The 13,986-nt window shown below is 47.1% G+C and overlaps 1 long non-coding RNA gene across 1 annotated transcript in view; it reads right to left on the bottom strand.

The window, feature by feature from the left end:
- Positions 1-5,235: 5,235 nt before the first annotated feature.
- LOC144892805 (uncharacterized) overlaps positions 5,236-13,986 on the bottom strand; it is a 64,404-nt gene continuing 55,653 nt past the window's right edge. The window contains exons 2-3 of the long non-coding RNA XR_013623955.1: positions 5,960-6,011; positions 5,236-5,434 (exon numbers count right to left, since the gene is read on the bottom strand). This is a non-coding gene — a long non-coding RNA (uncharacterized LOC144892805). The remainder of the gene's footprint in view (positions 5,435-5,959; positions 6,012-13,986) is intronic.

The raw sequence follows: 13,986 nt of genomic DNA, 5'->3' as shown, positions 1-13,986 counted from the left end.
TTATGTTTAAATGGGGAATTGATTTGGAGCAGCCATGGAGGGAGTTGGTCCCCGGACTGCAGAATGCGGACCAGGAGAGGTCATTGAGGATGGCCTCGGGGAAAACTTGCCCCTTTCGAAATTGGGTTATGCCAGCCAGCTGGGGGGCTGTGCTGGCGAGATTTGGATGTGGGGTCTGACCATGTGTGTCATGGTACGACCTGGGCCCCACATGGGGCCTGGTGGAGTGTGGCGTCCCTTGTCCATCGGGGCGCTGCCCGAGCGAGTGTCTCGGGCCAGAAGGGTCACCGGACCCTGGTGGGGGTTAAGACCTCCGGGGAGGGGAGGGAGTGGGGAGGAGGGGTCCGAGGTGGTTTCTCACAGGCCTGGGATGGCGTATTATGAGGACCACAAGGGGGAAGTGTTGTAGGTCGCGCATTGGTGGCGGCATCACGGACAGCCAACATGGGCCTGATGTTGTGACCGCCCAGGCATGCGGCCTGACAGCCTCTCCCTGAGACTCTGAGACAGCCAGCATGTGGTGACCTGCCATGCTGTGCTAGTCTATGGACGCGGGTCGAACCGCATGGACAGGGATGGATTGTAGCCCACTGGACAACCATTAGAGCATCTGTGGAACGTGATGGTGTGAGAATGATCTTCCACAGATGATCTGTTGTGATTTGTGGACTCTCGGCTTGGGAAAAGAGCCATGGGATTGTTGAATGGGAATGTGTAACGAGCCGAGCATATGGGCCATCCTCGGCTGGCATGTGTATGGAAAAGCACCCTTCTTTGGTGAGATTAGTTAAATGTGAAAAATATTTGGCACTGGTAATCTGTGGGTTAGATGCAAATTTAAGGGTGAATTTTGTGAGACCATGGTGGACACTGCACAGTGGCACCATTATTGATCCAGGTGTGTTAGACCACAGTTTTAGAGGCTGGGATAAAAATTGATAGGTTAGCAGGACACAGCCTTCAACTGGTTACGCGGGTGACTGCACCAATATTTGGGACGCGGGATTGTGGTGATGTAGTTGGGTAGTCTGGGGGTCAACGTGGTGGTAGGAGTGTCCGAGGTGTGTGGACCATGTCTTCTTGAGGAATCTCCTGGTGGAGCATGGCTGTCGACTGGACCTTGGCATGGTCAAGTGTGGGTGGGCACTGGGGGCTGCAGTTGTGTGGACTGGGGGATGTGGGTGGTGCAGGTGACGTGATGTGCATGCCACGCACTGTGACCGCTGCCCCCAGGGCTGATGTTTGCGGGTGTGGTAGTGTTGGCAGCAGGTGCTCACTGCATTGTCCAGCTGGGGCTAGTGCGGCCATGTTCCTCGCAGGGGGGCCGAAGGATGGATGGTGGGTCGCACCCTATGGACACTCATGGGCCATGTTGACGTTTCGGCTGCTCAGCTTGTCCCGATGGCCCTTGCACGGTAGAGGTGCGGAGCTGTCGTAGCCAAATGTAGTAGTTTAGTACAGATCACCGTTGGAGGCGGATCCACATATCTGCCAGTACAGTAGGGACAAAAGGAAATTTGGTGAACTTTGACAGGTCCAATGGGAGAAATTTTGGGATTCAGTAGGGTGGATGGCACTTTGGACCTGACCAACTGGAAAATACCTGCACATCAAGGTAGAGGTAAGACTTTGATGTGTACTGTCCCAGGGTTCAGGACTTGCTTATTTAAATTAGGACATGTGATTTGGAGTAGGGGGCGGGTGAGAGTGATGGCATGGTCGGTGAGGGGATGGAATGTGTGCCACACAGTGTCTTGTGGGTGGCGTTTGTTTTTGTGTAGAGGTGCTGTGTTTTCATGTGGTTGTGGCGAATGGAAATTGAATATGAGTGGTGATTATTGTGAAAGGTGTTTGTGAAATGTGATTTAAATGACATTGGAGATTTCACGTGGAAGCAGGCCATGGCAAAAACCCTTTTTGGTGACATATTTTGATTGGAAATGTGTTGGAGAATTGAATGGCAGTGGGGAAGGAAATGTTTTTGTGGATTCTGTGGTTGGGGAAGGTGTGTGTGTCCACAGGTATGGATCAAGCTCTGGAGGAGCGATGACTGCGGCTCCCCTCTGCAATGATTACCCCTGGCAGCCTGTGGTGTCTGGAAATTGGAGCCTGTCGGTGGTGGGTCTCTTTGGGCGCCCTGGGGTGAGAGACTCCCGGTGACCCGTGAGGCTGCAAGGAAGCTGGAGGCAACGGAGCCTGGTGTGTGGAGACCCCCACCGACGGGGTGACAGCGTACGGAGGTGTTTGGCTGTCACAGGGCCAAGAGGTAAAGGGAGGTGGGGGGCGACGAAGTTGTAAGTCGCTGACTTGTTTTTGGGACTGCAGGCACCATAGCCTGAAGCGCCCCACCATCTTGCTTGGACGGTACCTCCCCGCTGCATAGTAGGAAAACACAAACATGTGTATGACACCTATGCCATGGTCCTGCAGAGGGGTGAAATAACTGCTTTGTTGTGATTTTTGTGTTGTGATGATTTTTGAAATGTGTATGAGTGGTTATGGGTTTGTGTTGAATGAATGTGGGCGAAATCCACCGAGCCATGTCACTCACCTGTAAAACCAGGACAGGGCCCACGGAAATTTGGGGTGCATTGGGATGGCCCCGCAGGTAATGTTGAGTCTTGTGGCATCCACCGGGGGACGTGGTATGTAGACTGGGGTTGTATAAATGTTTATTGGAATTTTTGAGTTTTTGATGGTAAGGTTTTGTGGTTAAGATAGGTTTTTGAGTGTTGTTTGTTTCCTTCCTCCCCAGGAGCATGAACTTCTAATGATTGTAAATATTTCAAAATTCATGGTTGTTTAAGGGGGCAGGCAGCATGTTAAGGAGAATAGGTAGATAGCTTCGGCTCACTCCCCACCCTCACAGCCCTCCTGATTTATTTCACAGGTTAATTAAGTGTGAGACAGTAAGTGTTGAGACTGGAATGGTAGCGCCTGCAGTGAACCTTGCAGGGACTATGGTTCCAGGGGTGGGGGTCTGTATTATTAATTTTGCGATAGAGTGATATATAGATTAGGTAGCTCTATGTAGGTATCATGCTCCGACTGTCCTGAAGAAGAAGAACCATCTCAATATACAAAAGTAGAGGACCTGTCTAGCCCGGAAGTCGGATTAAGTTTGTATATTTGTGGTCATACGAGGATGGCCTTGTGATAACTAGAGTAGAGATTATGCTAATTCCCCTGTTTGTGAGACCTGTGATTCATCCTTCGTCCCGTATGGCAACGCACTAGACACGTAGGGCAGGAAAGGCCCAATAGCACACATACACTAATTAAATTCCCCCCCACAATAAAACTCACCAGAAGTGCAGGCAGGAAGCGCCCACGCATTGCGCCAGCATGGCGATAAAACATTGCTCAGACAGGATGAGGCCATGCCCACCTCGGGACGGCTTGCTCGAGGGGGTTTGATATGGGGATCACACCATTTGGCCAGGTGTCGACCAACGCGAGGGCAGAGTAAGGAAGGACTTGTGATTGGCCAGGGGCAGGGCAAAGAGCGACCAAATGTTTGGTAGGAAGAAGCGATGAACTGATTGGCCACCGACCGATGGCATGAGAGAGAAGTGACGTGGCCATTGGTGGAGAATTGAACCTGTGATGTTGGCCGGCAGAGATTGGCAGAGAGAGAGAGAGAGCGAGAGAGAGAGAGAGAGAGAGAGAGAGAGATGTCACGAGGGGTTGATAAAAAGTGGAGAGAGACCGTCATTTTCCCTCTTGCGTTGGACCCTCTCTTGTGCTGGACCTTCTGCTTGCCCTGGAATTCCCTTGCCTTCCTCTATATTCTCTTGCCTTCAGACTTTGGTGGAGATACGGTTGAGCGAGCATGAAGAGTTGGGTTCTCCGTGCGAGCGACAGGCGTACCAACGCGGCTTGCCGCTGCAGCGTGAAGACGCAGGGGCGAGCGAGATGTCCGGTGAGGCCGAGCAGCGTGGAACGAGAGGTTCGCGCCAACGACCGGGCGGCCTTCTTCCCGCCAAGCGCAGAGCCGCGTGCGGACGGCGAGTTTGGGGCCGACAGTTCCTGACAGGATACTTCAGCCATTTGAGCTAAGCCCACACACACTAGACACAACGGTTGTTTTCATTTAATTATCCCTTCGTCCGTGTGTAACTCTGGTGTGGGGCTTCCCAATTTAGACTATTTATTTGAGCGTCGCGTTTTATTTTGTATTATCGGCATCCGTGGCAATAAAGCCTTGTTTATTTTTGTACATAAAATCTGGTTCGTGTGAGTTTAATTTCCACAGGATTGAAGACTGCTCGGAGATTGTGTCAGGTAAAAGCGTCCAGCTTCTTCTCCTTCTCTCTTCCCCCGTGTATATATATATAGTGAAATCTGCTATTGAATAACGCCTTGAAGTAACGCTCAATTGGTCATTCCTGGTGTGCTCCGTTTTAATAGATCCGTCCACGCGACAATATATTCATCAAAAAGATGATTAATATAGGATTGTTTATTAGCACATTTAGGCCACTCACAATCAGTTGAGAGTGGAAATTCTATAGAATTTCTGCGAATTTCCGCATATTCCACAGGGGGCAAAGAAGCATCACTTTACGTATCTATATCCAGTAAGATATCTCACGAGATTGTGAATTTTACGTTGTTTAGACTATCTGTTCACACCCGGCGATGATGGAGACAATTAATATCCGAGGGACAATCATCAGTTGGACGAGTTATCGATGACGTGAGAATGAACTCTTGGATTGCAGAATGGGAAGAAAGGGGGAAAGGAGGATAGATAGTTGGGATGGGTGGAATTGCATTACACATTTTACAATACCTGAATTATAATAACCAGCAACGGTACCCGCCCTACGGGCGGGGCTTAAATTGGGAGGCCCAAATGAAAAGGCAAAATATCAGAAATTGAAGGCTTTTTTTATTTTTATTTTAAACGATTTATATAAACATCCATTAAATCATGTCACATGCAAATCATCAAAATCTAAACAGTATTTGTTGAATTTCAATAAAAGCCACATCACTGTTCATATCGGTAAATATTATTCCATTGTGTTTGGAAAAACTGGAAAATTTGAAAATTTGAAAAATTGTGAATTGGAAAAATTGGGAAAAATTAGGAAAAACAATATAGCCTATTTGTGAATTTGACGTTGTTTAGACTATCTGTTCACACCCGGCGGTGATGGAGACAAGTAATATCCGGGGGACACATCAGTTGGACGAGTTATCGATGACGTGAGAATGAACTCTTGGATTGCAGAATGGGAAGAAAGGGGGAAAGGAGGATAGATAGTTGGGATGGGTGGAATTGCATTACACATTTTACAATACCCGAATTATAATAACCAGCAACGGTAATATTAATAACCAGCAATAACCAGCAACCAGCTCCAGGTGGTCGCAGGATTATCCACCCAAAATTTCGTTGCGATCAGTTCAGCCGTTTTTGCGGTACCTGGGAACAGACAGACAGACAGACATTTGGTGAATTATAGTAAGATAATAATTATTATTATCATTATACAAATAGCAAGCAGTGTCCTCACACACAATAACATATTATTATTCAAACAATACAAAGACGAATATTGCTTTGGAAGCTTTGAGGTGGCTTTCTGAGATAAGCGTTCATGCACATTCCTGGGAGGTTGTTGTGTTAATCACATTTTATGATCGGGCGTTTCTGTATTGTGCTCGCATGTGTTCATTTCCAGGCTCTGGGTCCCCCGTGGAAAAGGGTGATCGTCATTTTATTACTTGCAGCCAATTGCTATTTTCAAGGTTTAGTAAGTGGTTATATAAAACGACGTAGGAGATTGCTCTCAACAACATATATGTATAACCTTGTGAATTTAACGCACGCTTCGATGACGACACAATATACACAGCACTATACACACTATACACACGATACACAGCTTGTTTAACATTCTCTCTGAAAGCAATCGGATCAAAGTGATTCACCGTGATTGCCCCGTACCTGTTTGCTGCATCCACCGTTGATACTCGGACTCATCCGAGACAAGAAACGACTGTGAAAAGGAGCAAAATTTCACAAATTAGTACTCGATGTACAAATGCAAAATGTCTTAACTCCAGGGTGGATAATCGAGTTAAAGCACTAATTACTGCTCATGAAGGGAGTATAAAATATGAAATATTTACTTTTTCTTAACATCAAACATCGTTTATTGTTCAGGGAAAAATAATTTACAAAAAAAACAAAACATATATATATACCGTATACAATATATCATCCCATCGAATTTTCCCACATATATCAACTTAATTTAAATATATGTATATATATATATATATATATATATATATATATATATATAATATACATAGCTTAGCTGACCACCCTAGCTGACCGTATCGAGGTTGAAGGGCCGAAACGGGACGATGCTGAGGACCTCGACTGAGGACCCGATCATTGCGGCACACTTGTGACCAGGTGTGTTTTGAACTTATATATATATATATATATATACACACATTTAAATTAATGAATAGGATTAAATAATTACATTGATATATTTCCGAAAATTACATGCCCAGACAAGGAATCAGGATTTGTCCCCCCCCCCCCCCCCCCCCCATTGGAAGAAGACCCTGTCGTGATCAAGTCGTTGGTACTCCTGTGGTTGGCAGCAAGTGCCCCGGAAGCATTGATGGAAAGAGAGTGGCAATCATATGTGTGGGAAAATTGCATGCTCAGTCAGGGTCGCCCAGATAGCTCATGGCAGAGCACTGGTACGGTTTTCCAGAGGACGTGGGTTCGATTGCTGGTCTGGGCAAGTAATTTTCCCACATATATCAACTTAATAAAAAAAATTAAAAAAATGTGTATATATATACACACACACACACACACACACACACACACACACACACAAACACACACACACACACACACACACAAACACACACACACACACAAACACACACACACACACACTGTCGTGACCCCAGATGGATGAATGACGGAAACGAGCTTAACTTCGATGCGTATACCCAACTTGGCGGTATTATCTTTTCGTGCGTGCAGGAAGATTTGAGACCTTATCTGGTCAGAAACACACACAGGGGTTATCCGATCCCCACAGACACAGAAACGAATATGCAGGCATGACACAGAAATGCAATAGATAATGCGTTTAATGAAGATAAATGCAAGATTAATAAAAACTAAATAAATGGTGAGGTGAAACTAAATTCTAACTGAGGGACCCTCCACAGTCCACACAGACACGACAAGGGAAGTCAAATAAAAGAAAATGTTTGTGTGGTGCGTTGGCTGGTACTCAGCCTGGCGTCCCCAAACGGCCCTTGAAAGCCTGGTAGTCATCGAACGGGAGTCACCGCGTGGGAAGCACACAAGATTAGGCGCAGTCGCGCCCCTAGCAGCCACCGACCCACGGAATGGCGGCCAAAATCCCTCCTCCTCCGATATCGTCGCGATCCACCGGGCTCCTACCACTCTCCTCACTAGCGTGTACCGCTCAAAGCGCAGCCACCTCTGCCGAAGGCACAGGGAGAGCGATATAAAATGTGACTGTCCACTATCAAAGCCAGGACCAGAAGATCAAGATGGCACAATCGTGTCTTTTTTTTCGCCCTTCACTCTCGAATGTTCCATGATGACGTCACAGTCTGTCCAATCACCGAGCTCCACTCAATCATCCCATTGCGCCTCCACCAATCATGAAGACCGGGCGTGGCCTCCTCATTAGGAATCATCGGGGGCGGAGTCTAATCGTTGTTTAGATGACGTCGGCGGGCGGGAGGTGGGATTTACGTACCGACCGGCAAATGTGCCCGGTTTGTCGGACCTGGCGGCGTGGTGAGCGAATGAGTCCATTTGTTATAGTTGTTGTTTGGCGGGATTTTTAATTTTAATAAAGATGGAGGGAAGATCAAGGGCGTAATTATAAACTGGGGGTTATCCTTAAGCCCTACCTAATTAGCATAGCTCCACCCCTTGTATGGAAACACATATATGATCTTATTCTAGACAGAGTCCCTACTTAGTTACATCCAGATGGGTTCTTCTTCTTCGCGACACTCGGAGCATGCGAATTTATATGATTCTATCTCGGCCAAGGTATTTCATTATTTACCCCTACAAACGTAACAATATATATATATATATATATATATATATATATATACAGTAGTGACCCCTAATTCCGAACGCCCCTCATCTCGAACTACTCTAATTCCGAACCGTAAATTCGAGAAAATTTTGTCCCTAATTCCGAATGTATTTCTATAACCGAACCGCCAACATAGCGTTAGCGTCGTTCATATTTCCCGCCGCGAGCGTCGTTCATATTTCCAGTGCTGAAATTAGAGAACTGTGCTTCCATTGGTCTAAAACACAGGCCATTGTTGAAAAGTGGCACCCTAATAAAGCAGTGGTTAACAGGAGCATTAACTTGTTCAGTGACGATGTGATTGACCACTTCAGAAAAATTAAGAAAAGTCGCCAACACCAGGCAACTTTGGAGAGGTGGTTCTCTAAAGAAAGCAAGCCTAGTGAGCCCCAACCCTCTACAAGTGGTGTTAAGAGACAAAGAGAGCAAACACCGTAAGTCAAGTCATCTGATGTTAGCTTGGAAGGTGCCTCACCTTCCAAGCAATAAAACCCTCTCCCTCCTTCCTCCTCTCCAGCCTCCACATGCACCATCAGAACTCTCCACGAAGGTAAATGCAGTTATTTTCATGTTAGTACATTTACTTCTTGTTTTTATTATTATTATTAGTTGATATTTAGGGCATTTACTCATCTTATTTTACCTTGAATCATGTGTATTTGCAGTTAACAGTGTCTTGATAATGGGTTTTTGGGGTCCAGGAACGGATTAATTCACTTTCCATTATTTCTTATGAGGAAAATAGTTTCTAATTCCGAACTTTTCCCAATCCGAACTGCCGCTGGAACGAATTAAATTCGGATTTAGAGGTTCCACTGTATATATATATATATATATATATGTATATATATATGTATATATATATATACATATATATATATACGTATATAGTTACGGTTTTTAGAACCTTCACTAGTACATTTTAGTAAATGTATCCCTTTATAAATGTCCCCCTGTAGATATCCCCATCAATTGGCTGGTTAAAGATCGCACCCTCGTTAGTCCATGAACCACACGTAGCGAACCAGAGGACCTCTTCGTAGTTATCTCATTATTATGTGTTTCAGTTAAGGACCTGTTCCCAGTAGTTGAATCTGCATTGCATTAATCAAATAAGATAGGCCCTTTCAATTTCCCCAATCATCTCCGCTCTTCAAACTTCCCTTCAAAAGCGGTGCGAGTGGTGTTCCAACTCCCCACCAGCCGCCATTGGCCATGCGGTCGGGCCGAGAAGAAGGGGGAGGAGCCGCCAGATCACGGGCGTGGCACGTCGACGCGTCATCGGAGGTGGAGTCAGCAAGCCCTTACCGGCCAACCAGCACCGCGGTGAGCCAACCGGTAGGTGGGTCATCAGAGCCGGCGGCTTGATTCGAAGACGAGCAATAAAAGGGCTGCAAGGGACTGGTTGGCTAGTTGAGTGAAGAGAGTTGAGTGAGAGGGTTCCGAAGGAGTTGGACGGAAAAGGTACGAGTCGGTGAGAAGGCACGAGAGAGAGAGAGGTGATCCGGCGAGTGGGTCCGTGACGGCGACCACAATACAATCGTCAACTGACATTGGCCTGGCAGTGCGTGTGAAATGAATACGTGGAGCGGCGGCTGGCTGTTCGCCTCGAGCCCGTAGCGTGGACTGGAGCCACCTTCGACGCTGCGCACCGGCCCGGACCGGCTTACCCTCTCACCTGCACAGACCCTTCTCCTTCGTCCAGTGACTCCTGCCTGCGATTCCCTTTCGTGTAAGTCTGTGTTTGTTCTGTCTGGGCGTTGATAAATAAGACTGTTTTAAGGCTTGCCCTGTGTATCTTCTTCTTCTTCGTCCTGTATATTACTTTCGTTTCTCTTCCTTTGGTTTGTTGTACATAATTAATAAATGTCTGTTATTTCTTACCTTTGGTTTCTTCTTTCTCGTCGGATCGCTTTAGTCTTTTCTTTCAATTGAATACCTGTGGCACGATTTGGCCAACGCTTTATAATCGGGTTTAGTCTCTTGGTAACGGCCCGAGTCGCAGCTCGCTTCGCTCGGCGCAATCCAATCACGCTGCGGCCTGGGTGGGAGTATTTCCTCGCTTACGGCCGGTGGTAGTACTCAGGTATGAAGACAAATTGGGCTTACAACCCTACTTACCATCGACCGGAAGTGACGTCATACCCCCAGGACCGGTCGGACGGCCAGCTTAACAGGACATGGGGATTAACCCCCCCCCCCCCATGCTAATGGGAGTGCCGTCCCCCGGATCCGTAACAATATATATATATATATATATATATATATATATATATACATATATATATATATATTGTTGCGAATATGGAATTTGGCCTCCATATCCGCTTGTAAATATTCCCCTATTTTCTCCAATACTCCCCAACTTTCCCCGATCCCCCATTCCCTAGTCCCATTGCATGTAAATAACAATCAGTAGAGCCGACCTTCCCCTTATTCCCCCATTAAATGTCGTGCCCAGGTCCACCGCACCACACGTAGACAACTTTCGGACATCTTCCTAGTTATTCTTAATCTATGTCAGTTAAGGCCTCGTTTCCATTAATTATGACTCTTCGTTGCACCAGAATGTGATTATATGGCATCAGTAGTGAGTTTAGGACCTTTCCCATACCTCCTCCCATCTTCTTCCCCAAACAACAACAATAACAACAACTACAACAACAATTACAACTACAACTACGACTACAACAACAGAGGGGCGGGGAGTGTGCGTCCTCACACCGGCTCGGTTACCCGCCATGACCATACGCTCCACGGCGTTACCCCGAAGGGGCTGGCTGTCAGCTCCTCGTCAGGGGCGGAGCCAGTAACCCCCCCCCGCACGCACCCAATGAGAAGCAACGTGCCGATTCCACGAGGCGGAGCTAACGAGCCGAGGGCGTGTCACTCCCCGCCGGATATACGCGGCCCCGCGCCGGATGTGACGTGAGATGCGCCCCCAGCCTGGAGAGAGAAGTCGCCACCCCTCGAGCGCTGCAATACCTCCACCGCATCTCTTAAACTGGACCGTACGTGATCCTGCCCTGAGCCCAGGTGCACCTGGAGCGATCGCTACCCGCCTGTCTTTGCCATCAAACCCCGTGTGAGTCAGCCTTGTCCCGTTTATCTGTCGTCTGTTGGGAATAATATAAGATTGTGTCTAAGTGCTTGTCTTTCTATGCTGTCCCTCTTGTAGTTGTAATCTAACCTTCCGCCTTAATATAACCTCCTCCGGAGGTCTTGAGAACTGAACCCCTGGTGTCGTATTGTGTTATTGTAATCCAGCCGGGTGTCTTCTTTTTCTTATTGAGCCAGCATAGCGCGACTAGTCAACGTTCGGGCACAATCGGGTAACTTGTGCAGACGTGGTCATACCATAAAACCGCTCGGTAAATAACATCCAAGCCACGTCTGTAACAATATATATATATATATATATATATATATATATATATATATATATATATACAGACTTGGCATTTAATATGGAAATTTTTTTTTTCTTGACTTGGGTTTACTTTCTTAACTCAGTATATCAATCTGGTGAGTTTCTTTTACACTTTGGTGATTTATTTGTTAAAAGAACCATGTCACTGATTGTCTGTCGCAGCAAGAAGTCAACAACAGGATTATATCACAGGTGGCGTGGCAAAATGTACGGACAGGTGCATTTGATGATTGGCTTCACAGTCAGGTATACAAGGGTTGTTGCGTTCTGTATTAGTGGAAAACAACTGCTGCACATCTCCAAAAGTTATTGCCGCTTCCTCTGGAGATGGTCCGTCAACTCGACAATGCTGTTTGTCATGGAGTGGTGGCTTTACGAAATTACGGCATGAAACAGCGTGCTATTGCTCGGCAGTATGGCATCACTCAAGGTCAGGTGTCAAAGATCCTGAAACGAAATGCTCAGAGGGGTGTCCCTACTCCAATACCGAGGCCAGGACGTCCCCGCAGAACCACAAGGAGGGATGATCGCCAGCTGCACCGGTTAGTCCGCAATGGCCGTACCAAGTCAGCTAATCGGCTTAGGGCTGAGTGGCAGCAACTGACAAATGTGCCTGTATCCAGAAGGCTAGTCAACCAACGACTGGTTCAAGCAGGCTATCGTGCCAGGCGTCCCCTGAGAAAGCCACGCCTGACCAGACAACACTGCCAGCGCCGATTGCAGTCGGCCAGAGAGCACCGTCAATGGCAGCCAGGACACTGGAATCACGTGATCTTCAGTGACGAGTCTAGATTTCTGGTCTATCGTCAAGATGGCTGCGTCCGAGTGCGCAGACAAGTGCATGAAGCCTACAACAAAGATTGTATAGTGCCAGGAGTCCAAGCTGGAGGTGGTGGGGTGACCGTTTGGGCTGCTTTTCATGCAGGGGGCAAAACTGACCTGGTTGTTCTGAATGGAAACCTGAACCAGTTCAAGTACAGGGCCATTCTCGAAGAAACATTGCTTCCATTTGCTCGTGCAACCTTTCGAGGAAACTTTGTCTTCCAAGATGACAATGCACGGCCTCATCGTGCTCGCATGATCCAACACTTTCTTGCTGACCGTGGTGTAGAGCATATGGAGTGGCCTGCCATGTCCCCGGATATGAATCCGATAGAGAACTTGTGGGCAGAATTAGCGCGTCAAATCGACCACTTGGACCAGCAGCCGACCTCTGTGCGTGAATTGCAGCAGGCTATTTTCATTGCATGGCAAGCGATTCCTGTCCAAACCTTGGCAAATCTCGTGAACAGCATGCCTCAACGTGTACGTGCTCTCCTGAATGCTCATGGGGGTTACACGAAGTACTGAAGTGTAATTTTACTGTCCGTAATCCCAGTCGTAATTTAACTTTTGTTTTTGTTAAAAAAAAATTTGGCTAATGTGCAAAATAAAGAGATACTTCTGGAAAACGTAGAGAAGTTTAACACAGTACTGTCCATGAATTGAGTTCGATATCAGTTTACATCACTTTCAAGGATCAATTTATTTGTTTCGAAATGTCAAATGTGGTTTTTGTTTCTTTTAAAGGTCACATTAACAAAATCTAGAATATTTCAACATAATTCCAATGAACTTTTGGTTCGAAGACATCTTGAAAAGTAAGTTCACCCCCACAAAAAAAAATTCCATATTAAATGGCGTCTGTGTATATATGTATATATATATATATATATATATATATATATATATATATATATATATATACATATACATATACATATACACACACTCACGCAGATACATTCATACATACTGTTACATATTTATGTGAATGTATGTGAATTACCATTCAGGTTGCTTATCCGTGTGTATTATATTAAGGGTTGTTGTGATGGGAGGGTCAGGAGCCCTTCGGAACCAGTGGCCGGAAACGGAAGTGGCCGGAAACGGAAGAAGAAAAGACACGAGGAGAGAAAAAGGACGGGGATGCTTCTTCCTCGCCCCGCGACGACAGAAGGTGGAATCGACCTTGCGCTGCGCGGAAAACAGCGGCGTTCCGAAACCCGTTTGGCGAGAGAGGAGTTACCTGGACGCGTAACTACCTGTTGACACGTGAAGTCCCCGTGAGTTCGTGCACGGAACCAAGCGGTCGCACGTTGGGCCGCGCGCGCGTTGCAAACCGCGCCGGGTTCTGCCCCGTCTACAAGGCCGCGTACGGGTCGCACGTCGAACCTCGCACGCGGTGAAAAACCGCGTTTGGGTTTTGCCCCGTCCACAAGGACGCGTACGGGTCGCACTTCGGGGCCTCGCGCGCGTTGGAAGCCGCGCTGGGTTTTGCCCCGTTGCTTGGCAAGGAGGTGCGCTGCAACAGCTGTCCCCGGTACGAGACGGCACGTTTGGAGCACGTCCGCCCGGGGTTCGTTCAACCGCCCGTGT

Source organism: Myxine glutinosa, chromosome 7 (genome assembly GCF_964187855.1).
Source record: "Myxine glutinosa chromosome 7, kmMyxGlut1.1, whole genome shotgun sequence".
Lineage (NCBI taxonomy): Eukaryota > Metazoa > Chordata > Myxini > Myxiniformes > Myxinidae > Myxine > Myxine glutinosa.
Note: the sequence above shows the minus strand (reverse complement) of the source record. Positions and strands in the feature narration are given on the sequence as shown.